This window comes from Myotis yumanensis, unplaced genomic scaffold (genome assembly GCF_028538775.1).
Source record: "Myotis yumanensis isolate MYYU_CA2020_CCGP unplaced genomic scaffold, mMyoYum1.0.hap1 SCAF_16, whole genome shotgun sequence".
NCBI classification, from domain to species: Eukaryota; Metazoa; Chordata; class Mammalia; order Chiroptera; family Vespertilionidae; genus Myotis; species Myotis yumanensis.
The window spans coordinates 22,576,530-22,586,607 of NW_027223767.1; the positions used below are offsets into that span (position 1 = coordinate 22,576,530).

Consider the following 10,078-nt stretch of genomic DNA (forward strand, 5'->3'; position numbering starts at 1 on the left):
ACTTAGGGCTTCAACCTATCTCATGAGGGTGGGGTGAGGGGGACACAATTCAACCAAGTGTACTCTTCTGGAGAGAGGTGGGAGCACCTGCCGCTGTGTGTGCAGGTGGTGCCCTCTGCACAGGTCCGTGCCCACTCACCAGTCTTGGAGAAGGTTTCCTGACCACTGTAACAGGTGACGTCATCCCCACAGCCCCCAAAGGTCTCAGTTCCTGCTAAGTGTTTCACTGTCAGATCCCACCAACTCGCTGGGCCCTTAAATGTAGGGGCTTTTAGAGTTGTCTGTGACCGGGTCAGAGTCTCTGAACGGGTCCAAAATATCAGCACGAAGTCTCTCAACCAGCCAACAACCTGCTGAGCAGCACTGGTGTGCCAAGCTCGGTGCCCAGCACTGGGAGTTGGTACAGAACAGACAGCAGAGGCTTCTGTCCTGGGGGAGGAGGAGGCACCAGAGGACTGCGGGAGCTGGGGGCAGGGACGCCTTCCCCAAGGAAGGGGTGTTTCAGCAGGCCCCGAAGGACTAGGACTCAGGAGCTACATGTGGGGGAGGCTTGTAGAAAGCTCCGCCCTTTCGGGATACTGTGCCTGGGAGGGGGGGCTGGTGAGGCAGCACAGAGCCCGGTGGGCTAAGGGTGGGTCTCAGTCGCCCATGAAGCACATGATTTGTTTCAGCAGCACCTGGTGTGGGGCTAGGTGCTGGGCTGTGAAGGTGAGCAAAGCCGACCCGCCCCCCATCCCCGTGACACAGGAGCGTCTAGGATGCTGGATGGGAGAGGCTCCTCCTGGCTGCACAGGTGCATCCTGGGGGAATGTGAAGCCACGTGGGTACAGGCAGGCCCCGGAGCCATTGCAGGCTCGGTTCCAGGCCGTGGCACTTAAGCGAGCATCACAGGAAAGCGCGCTGTAACCTTATTGATGGCGGAGGGTCTTGCCTTCAAGTTGTGGAAACACAACATCTGAGAAGCACCAAAGGCGAAGCACCGTAGAGGAGGTGCGCCTGTGGGTATGGGGACCCAGCCCAGCGCTGTGGATTCGGGGGTGTGGCGGGGCTGGACACTTTCGTGGGGGCTTTTTTGTTTGTTGTTCTCAAAGTCCCCAGGTGATTCCAGGGGTGAGAATCACCGATGCAGACTCACTCCTGAAACCATTTGAGGAGTCAGGGGAGAGCTCAGCTGAGGATGGAGGAGGAGGAGGGGCCAGGTGAGGGAGGTTGGGGAGGGCGCTGGAGCAGGAACAGAAGGTGCAAAGGCCTTAGAGAACCAGCAGGAGAAGAGCAGGACCGCCCGCTGCAGGAAGATCTTACGCCTGGGAGCCGCCGGCTCAGAGCTGAGATTCAGAGCAGAAGGCGACCAGGTAGGTTGCTGAGGCGAGAGATGAAGGCAGCCTGCACTCAGGTAAGACCTGGTTTTATTGTTTCTTTGCTGAGTGGGACGAGGAGTTGGAATCACTGGGTGTTGGTGGTCACTTGGGCAGGGGAGCCAGGCTTCTCACAGCCCTCTTGGGAGGTCTCCAGCCACCCGTCTCCAGGAAACGACTTGCTACAGCCACGAGTGGGAATGCGATTCCCCAGCTCTTCACATTCAGGCCTCAGCGCAGCAGGCCAGCACCCTAGCCCTTGTCGGGTCCAGAGACCCATGGTCAGCAGGGATGCTTGGTGGTCAGCAGGATGGTCGGTGGCCAAACAGAAGGGTGTTTGGTGGACAGCAGGAGGATGGTCGGTGGTCAGCAGGAGGGTGGTCGGTGGTCAGCAGGGGGTGCTCAGTGAGGGTCAAGACAGGTTCCCCTCCAGTCGGTCCATCTGGGTGTCTGTGCTGACTTTGGAGCCCTGGGAACTGGCATGATGCCGCCCCCTCTGAGCCCCTCCCCCCTGCTTGGCCCGCAGGAGGCTGCGAGGAGGTGGTGCGTGTTAGATTTTACCTATTTAGGGTTTGCTGCGTGCCGGGCAGTGTTCTAAGTGCTTGCCTTGTTTTGTGTCATTTAATCTTCAGACAACCATGAGGTGGGTGGTAGGAGTATCCCCATTTTCCAGATGAGGAAACTCACCGCCACAGGTGACCTAACTGGCCGAAGGTCACCCAGGATCCACACTCGGGTGCCGGGGTGGGGAAGCATCATCCCAGAGCCTCAGGAGTGGCTGCTCAGGCTGGGGAGGCCCTGCAGCCGGGAAGACTTCAGGGAGAAGGCAGCCACGTGCTGAGCCTGGAGCCTGGGGGGCTCTCCGGGGGCCGAAGGGCTGTGCAGAGGGCCTGGCAGGGCGCAGTGGGCGCAGTAGCGTGGAAGTGGGAACTCGTGCGCCCTGTTTGCTCTGATGAGGAGCAGGAGCAGAGGCCCAGGAGGATGGTCAGCCTCGTGGGCTGGGCTGCACGTGAAGTGGGGTAAGGGGTCAATCGTGCTCCAAGGCCCTGGGCGAGGTTGTGGGCTTTAGGGCCCAGTGAGTCCAGAGCCAGCTTCAAGCCAGTCCTGCCTGGAACTAACCAGGGGGCTGGGTTGGGGCTGCAGGAAGTGCCCCTCTGGCTCCTGCTATCACTCCAAGCTCTGGTTTTATTATTGGGTTCTGACTGGGGCTCCAAGACATTGGTATGGCCTTTAGGTTTAAAAAAAAAAAAATGCTGTGCCCAGCCGGTGTGGCTCAGTGGTTGAGCATCGATCTATGAACCAAGAGGTCACAGTTCAATTCCTGGTCAGGGCACATGCCCAGGTGGCAGGCTCAATCTCTAAGAGGGGGCGTGCAGGAGGCAGCTGGCCCATGATTCTCATAGCTGATGTTTCTGTCTCTCTCTCCCTCTCCCCTCCTCTCTGAAAGCAACAAAAACATATTTAAAATTGTTTAAAAAGAAAGATAGCCGCCATTGACTTATTCTCTCCCTATGGGCCAGCCACTGCCTGTTGAGAGGCGGGGTTGACTTCCCCTCCTCTCAGAGGTGGCTGGCTTTGCGACTACAGTGGGGCCTTGACTTACTAGTGTCCCAACTAACGACTTTTTTGAGATACCAGCTGTCTCTCGGCAGATTTTTTGCATTGAGTTGAGAGAGTAATTTGAGTTAACGAGCTCCTTAACGAGCTCGGTCTGGGAACGAATTAAACTCGTAAGTCAAGGCCCCACTGTATTTGATCACTAGATACAAATGGCGTCGTCTGGCAGATGTGACATTCTGGGGTTGCTCAGCTCTGGCCTTAGGTAGCCTGCTTCTGCTTCCTTCCTCTTGAAATGCGCCTTCTTGGAGGCCAGCTGCCACGCCGAGGAAGCCCGGCAGCCACATGGAGAACAGCTGGAAGGCCCAGCGTGGCCTCACTCCGGGGCCAACAGCCCCAGCCAAGCTCCCGGCCACTGTCGGCCGTGGGAGTGAGGCAGCACCAGATGGAGCACAACGGCCTGGCCAGCCCAGAGAACTGTGACAGGTAATTAAGTTCTTGTTGCAAGCTCTATGATGACACAGCAATAGATGCATGAGACACAGGTCTTCAGTGCTTTCTTCTCTGCCAGGCTTCCTCCCAGAAGGCCCATCTTTCCCCAGAGGAATCCATCCTGGGGGGGGGGGGGGGGGGGGGGAGGTGTGACTTGCTCCATAAGTCCTCTGCCCTCAACCAGGCAGACCTCTCACTGCCCAGGAGCCCCACGGGCACCCTGACTGCCCGAGAGGGCAGGATCGCACTCAGGGAAAGAGTCCCGAGGCTGCAGCTGTTCCGCGTGGTGCTCGCTGAGGCTCCCGCCTTGTTTGGGGGCCTCTGAGGAGCCTGGTGCTGTTTAGCCCGCGATCCACCTGCCGGCTCTCCCGGCCCCTTTAAATTGCACAGCCACCTGGAAGCACTTTGTTCAGAGTGAATGCCCACGAGTGGAGGAGTCAGGAAAAGGTAACAAACCCTGGGGAAGGGGAGAGAGAGAAAAGCCAAACTGCACTAAACCTGAGGATGAAAAGCAGGCTTAGTTCAAATGTCGACAATCGTGGCCACATGCTGTTCCAACAGGTTTCAAGTTGCGTTACCTTTTTTCTCCTATGAACGGGCAGCCTTAATTTAGAGCTTTTGTGCTGGCGAAGGGACTGTGAAACTTGACCAAAGGGACAAGTGTCAGGTTGCTACTACACCCAAGGAAAAGGGTGGTGCCAGCATTTCCCTCCCTTGCTAACTTTAGCAGCGAATAATGAAGAAGGTTGTTCAATTTTTAACTAACACAGGGGGGTGGCTAAGAGCTAACTCTCTCTCCCGTTTTGTAGATGAGGGAACAGATTAAACAGCCGCTGGGAGGCTCTGGGCATTGCCCATGTTACATCCAGCATCTCAAAAGTTTCAACTATTCTACCCTAGCTGGTTTGGCTCAGTGGATAGAGTGTCAGCCTGTGGACTAAAGGGTCCTGGGTTCAATTCCAGCCAAAGGCACATGACTGGGTTGCAGGCTTGATCCTCCCCTAGGCGAGGTAAGGGAGGCAGCCAATCAATGGTTCTCTCTCATCATCGATGTTTCTATCTCTCTATCTCCCTTCCTCTCTGAAATCAATAAAAATATATACTTTTAAAAAAGTTTCAACTATTCCACGCCAACACCAGCCTACATACCTAGAACCGAAAAGGGTGTTCCCGGTATGTAACCTCCTGTATCAACGAACTGTGATCGCTATGTAACAAACCAGCCTCAAAAATGTAGTGGCTTACAACACAGCAGTGAATTATCTTCAGGATTTTATGGGTCGGCCGGCAGTTCCTCTGCTGGGCATGCATGTGGCTGCATTCGGCTGCAGGTCAGCTGGCAGGAAGGGCCAAGATGGCCACCCTTACCTGTCTGGCAGGTGGTGCTGGCTTTCAGCTGTGAAACTTGTCGTGGCCCCTCATCCTCCAACAGCGAGTCTGTCTTCCTCACACAGTGGTCTCAGGACGGGGTGCTGAGATGGTAGAGGCAGAAGCTGTAAGGCAGGGGTCCTCAAACTACGGCCCACAGGCCACATGCAAATACAAATATTGTATTTGTTCCCGTTTTGTTTTTTTACTTCAAAATAAGATATGTGCAGCGTGCATAGGAATTTATTCATAGTTTGTTTGTTTTTTTAAACTATAGTCCGGCCCTCCAACGGTCTGAGGGACAGTGAACTGGCCCCCTGTTTAAAAAGTTAGAGGACTGCCGAAACCGGTTTGGCTCAGTGGATAGAGCGTCAGCCTGCGGACTGAAGGGTCCCAGGTTCGATTCCGGTCAAGGGCATGTACCTGGGTTGCGGGCACATCCCCAGTAGGGGGTGTGCAGGAGGCAGCTGATCGATGTTTCTAACTCTCTATCTCTCTTCCTTCCTCTCTGTAAAAAATCAATAAAATATATTTTTTAAAAAATAAAAAATAAAAAAAAATAAAAAAGTTTGAGGACCCCTGCTGTAAGGTCTCTTGAGACCCAAGCTTCAGCATTCACACAGCGTTACTTTACCACATCCTATTGGTCGAGGCAAGCCAGGTGGCCAGCCCGTGTCCAAAGAGGAGAGAAACAGACTCCACCTTTAGATGGGAAAAGCAGCAAAGAAGTCGTGACCGCATTCAGTCTACACCTCCAGCATTTCCTAGCCTTCTTTCCTGCTTTATTTTGCACCCTTGTACTTACCACCATCTGACATACTATATGTTTTGATTATTTATTTTAAAATGGAAGTGCCTCCAGGACAGGGATCTGTGCTGCTGAGTCACTGCTATGGCCCCAGCCCGAGAACAGGGTCTGGCAAGTAGTAGGTGCTCAGTGAGGACTCACTGAAGGACGGAATGACTGGCTGCTCTTACCAGCGCACTGCATGGAGGTGGAGGTGGGCACGGCCTCATTCTTGCCCAGTAGGAGGGGCTCTGTGTTCCGGAACCAGCTCTCACTTTTGGGTCAAATTTCGGAGCATCTTGGCCAGTGCAAAAGCTCTCTATTAAAAACAGTACACGTAAGTTTAGGAAACAGAAGTTAGACCATGGGCGTACAGCTGTTTACTCCTGGAAGAGGGACAAAGCCAGGCTCCTGGGCCTCCCCAGCTCAGAAGTAGACCTGGAGAGCCCTGGCCGGTTTGGCTCAGTGGATGGAGCGTCGGCCTGCGGACTGAAGGGTCCCAGGTTTGATTCCGGTCAAGGGCATGTACCTTGGTTGTGGGCACATTCCCAGTAGGAGGCGTGCAGGAGGCAGCTGGTCAATGTTTCTCTCTCATTGATGTTTCTAACTCTCTATCCCTCTCCCTTCCTCTCTGTAAAAAATCAATAAAATATATATTTTTTAAAAAAGAAGTAGACCTGGAGAGGCCCACAGTGATCCCCATCAGTGAACAACCCAATGCAGCCCAGGGCTGGCCGTGACTCATAGCAGGTGGGTCAGAAAGAAAGAAGGATTCAAAAATTATCTACTTTTTTTAAGGTTTTTTTTTAAAAATTGACTCTTAGAGAAGTTTTAGGTCCACAACAAAACTGAATGGAAAGCACAGTGTTCCCATATTACCCCACTCCTCCCCCGGCGTCCCCAGCACCAACACCCTGCATTGGAGCCTTACATCTGTCAAGGAAATGATCCACTTATAAGGAAATGCTCATCCTACTAAGTGAGAAAAATCAGAACACCATGCAACACAAAAAGGTGAAAATGAGTCTGACGCTCCTAACTGTACTGTAAATGCTCTTTCATCAGATTCATTATTTAAAAAAAGAACCCTTATGTGCCCCTGAAAAGGAAAAAAAAACAACACAAAAACACTGTAAGACTCCATCACCTGTAAATCCGTTGTCACCCCGATTTCTAATTTATAATGTGAAAAGAACATGTATCTCAGAATCAATGAATTACAGTGTGTTTTATACACATGAGAGTGCAGGCACTGTGCTTCTCTCTGGTGGTAAGACTGCAGGTGCTTGGAATTCTCTTCTTAAAAGTGCTGTTAAAAATGTTCCTGTCTTGAACAAATGGTGCTGGGAAAACTGGATAATCACATGCAAAAGAATGAAGTTGGATACTTACACCATATACAAAAATTACCTCTAAATAGATTAAAGACCTAAACATAAGATCTGAATTGATATCTCTTAGAAGGAAAAATAGGGAAAGTTTCATGACATTGGCTTTGGCAATGACTTCTGGGATATGACACCAAAAGCACAGGCAACAGGTTTAGAAATAGACAAATGAGACTACATCAACCTTAAAAATCTTGCAGAGTAAAGGAAACAATCAACAGTGAAAAATTAACCTACAGTGTGTGAGAAAATATTTGCAAACCGTGTATTTCATAAGAGGCTAATATCCAGGATATATAAAGAACTACAACTCAACAATGAAAAAACACAAATAACCTGGATAAAAATTGTCAAAGGACTTGAATAGACATTTTCCCAGATAGCCAATACGCATATGAAAAGATGCCCTTCATCACTAATTAGGGAATTGCACATCCAGCCACAATGAGATACGATCTCATACCCATTAGGATGGCCATATAAAACAGCAACACAAGTATTGACATGAATGTGGAGAAATTGGAACCCTTGTGCACTGTTGGTGGGAATGTAAATTAGGACAGCCACTATGGAAAACAGTATGTAGGTTCCTCAAAAAATTAAAATTCCCATATGACCCAGCTATCCCCTTCTGGGTATATATCCAAAAGAATTGAAGACAGGATCTCAGTATATTTGCACACTCATGTTCATTGCAGCATTATGCGTGATGGCCAAGATGTGGAAGTGAGCTAAACTCCATTTGGGATGCGTGGATAAAGAAACATTTGATGGAATATCATTGGGCCTTGATAAAGGAAATCATGTCATGTGACTATATGTATACACCTTGAAGACGTTCTGCTAAGTGACATTATGCCAACCACAAAAAGACAAATACTGTGTGATTCTACTCGTATGAGGTACCCTGAGTAGTCAAACTCCTAAAAACAGAAAGCAGATTGGGGCTTGCCAGGGGCTGGAGATAGAGGGATTAGGGGAGTTGCTGTTCAGTGGGAATAGAGATTCAGTTTTGCAAGATGAAAAGTTCCAGGGGTCTGTTGCACAACAATGTGCACATAGTTAACATGACTATAGTGTCCATCTTAAAATGGTTACGATGGTAAATTTTATGTTCTTTACCACACACAATAGCTTTTCTGGGTTTTCCCAAATCACCACAATCTATACTTTTCTTAAAGTTCTGCAAGTATGCAAGAATGGCCGTGGCAGTGGCAGGGTGGGCAATGCCAGACTGGGTTTGTGTACCCGCGGTGGGTGCGTGTACAGGAGGCTGGGCCCAGAGGGAGGCTGGCAGGTGCCCCGCCCACCCTGAGAGGCGGCTCTTCCTCCCCCGCCCATCCCCTGGCACCTCTCTTAGAACAGACGCTGTGGCCAGAGGCCAAACAAGCACAGAGGGATTTCATTTCTTTCTTCTTTTTTTAATTTAACAAAAATACAAAATCTACAAAAATATGTAGTATAAGTCCTCATATTTTCACTGTTTCAGCTTTTTGCCTTTTACAGAATAAAAACATTACCAATAAAGTCTCCTGTCCAGTCTCCTTTATACCCTGCTTCGTCTTTCCGTTTACTTTAATAATAAATGCTATGTGTTGTCCTACATCATGCTTGCTCACTCTATGATAATTGTCCCTTTGAATCTAGCTCATTCCTTTTAATAGTGACCTGATCCATGGTATGGGCAGACTCAGGCTCCTCCATCCAGGTCACAGCCAGTTCTTCACTCCCGCCAGCACTGTCGCCCCAGGAATATCTGTGAGAATCGCCTTGTGCGCCCACATGGCTTCCTCCTGGGCAAGGCCACCTTGTTTAAAATGATGTTTATTCGGCGTCTCGTGCCCAAGGCTAGTGCCAGGGGTTGAAGGGCAAGGCAGGCAGGAGCAAAAGCAACCGGGGGAAGGTTTTGTTTACACAGAGGGTGGTTCCTGCGGGATCAGTGAGGAAAGGTGACTTCTCCTGACCCCTGCAGCCTGGCCCCAGCCCTCCTGGCTCCCTGCATCTTCCTCCAGGGCCAGTCCCGTCCATGCTTGCACCGCCTGGACAGAAATGACCGGGCCAAGGTCCCATGGCGGCTCACAGATCGGGCAGAGAGGCTAGTGCAGATGCTTGGCCCGGGCTCGCTGGGGGCCGCGGTCTCCGCTTCCGCTCCCGTGGTAACGCATTTGTCGTGGTTTTTCTGCACCAGGGCTCTGGGCCCCATCCCAGGCTCTGCGGGCGCCCTGCCCCCCGGGGGCGCTGGCGGCGACGGCGACGGGGTGAGGACGGGCGGGCTCTCAAGCTCTATGGGTCGAGCCCCACAGCCCGCAGGATGCGGGCCGCCTGGCTGCGGTCCCAGTGGGCGGGGGAGCGGGGCGGGCTGGCGGGGCGGGGCCGGGGGCGGGGCGTCGCCCCTCTGCGCCTGCGCCACTTGCCCTCCACTGAGAGCTTCGAACGTTGGCTTGGCTGTCGGGCGCGGTGGCCAAGTGGTAAGGCGTCGGTCTCGTAAACCGAAGATCGCGGGTTCGAACCCCGTCCGTGCCTGGACTTTCAGGTTGGGGTTAGGCAGTGGGCCTCTGGTGGCCTCTTGTGCGCTGTCCCCACCTTCTGCTACTTGGCTTTTTTAACTTTTCGGGTTTTGTTCATAAGCCTTGCACAGGGCAGACATGTCTGGGATCCCTGTGTTGCTGATGGGGACACCTACACCCAAGGTGAACAGCTCACACTAAGCCTTGGAATAGCCAAGTGTGGTCCTGTCATGCTGGTTTTGTATGTCTTGAGGGTGGGAGCACTTCCCAGAAAGGGCATTTTAAGCTTCTGGAGATGGGTTTTATTGGTTTCTATTTGTTCCTTGAAAGGTGAGTGAACCACACCGTGCGGCATGCCCCCTGCCTTTTTTGTCTGAATCAGGAAGCCAACCACATTGTTCAGTTGGTGGGTGCTTATTCCTTTCCCAGCCCTTGTGAACTGAGTCTTTGAGTCTGGCCCTAGCCAGCTATGACACCCCCCAAGTCATCTCTAAGGTAGACCGCCCAATTTAATAGGATATTATGTTGAGTGCTTCCCATTCGGATACGCTCCAGCCTGTCTGTCCCTTTCTTTGATTGTGACACTCAGCACTGAAAATACTACTCCAGATATAGTCTCACTAA

At 51.7% G+C, this 10,078-nt stretch overlaps 1 non-coding gene across 1 annotated transcript; it reads left to right on the forward strand.

The window, feature by feature from the left end:
* The first annotated feature begins 9,398 nt into the window (after positions 1-9,398).
* Positions 9,399-9,470, forward strand: TRNAT-CGU (transfer RNA threonine (anticodon CGU)). The gene has a single exon. It is a non-coding gene; the product is annotated as a tRNA-Thr (tRNA).
* The last annotated feature ends 608 nt before the right edge of the window (positions 9,471-10,078 follow it).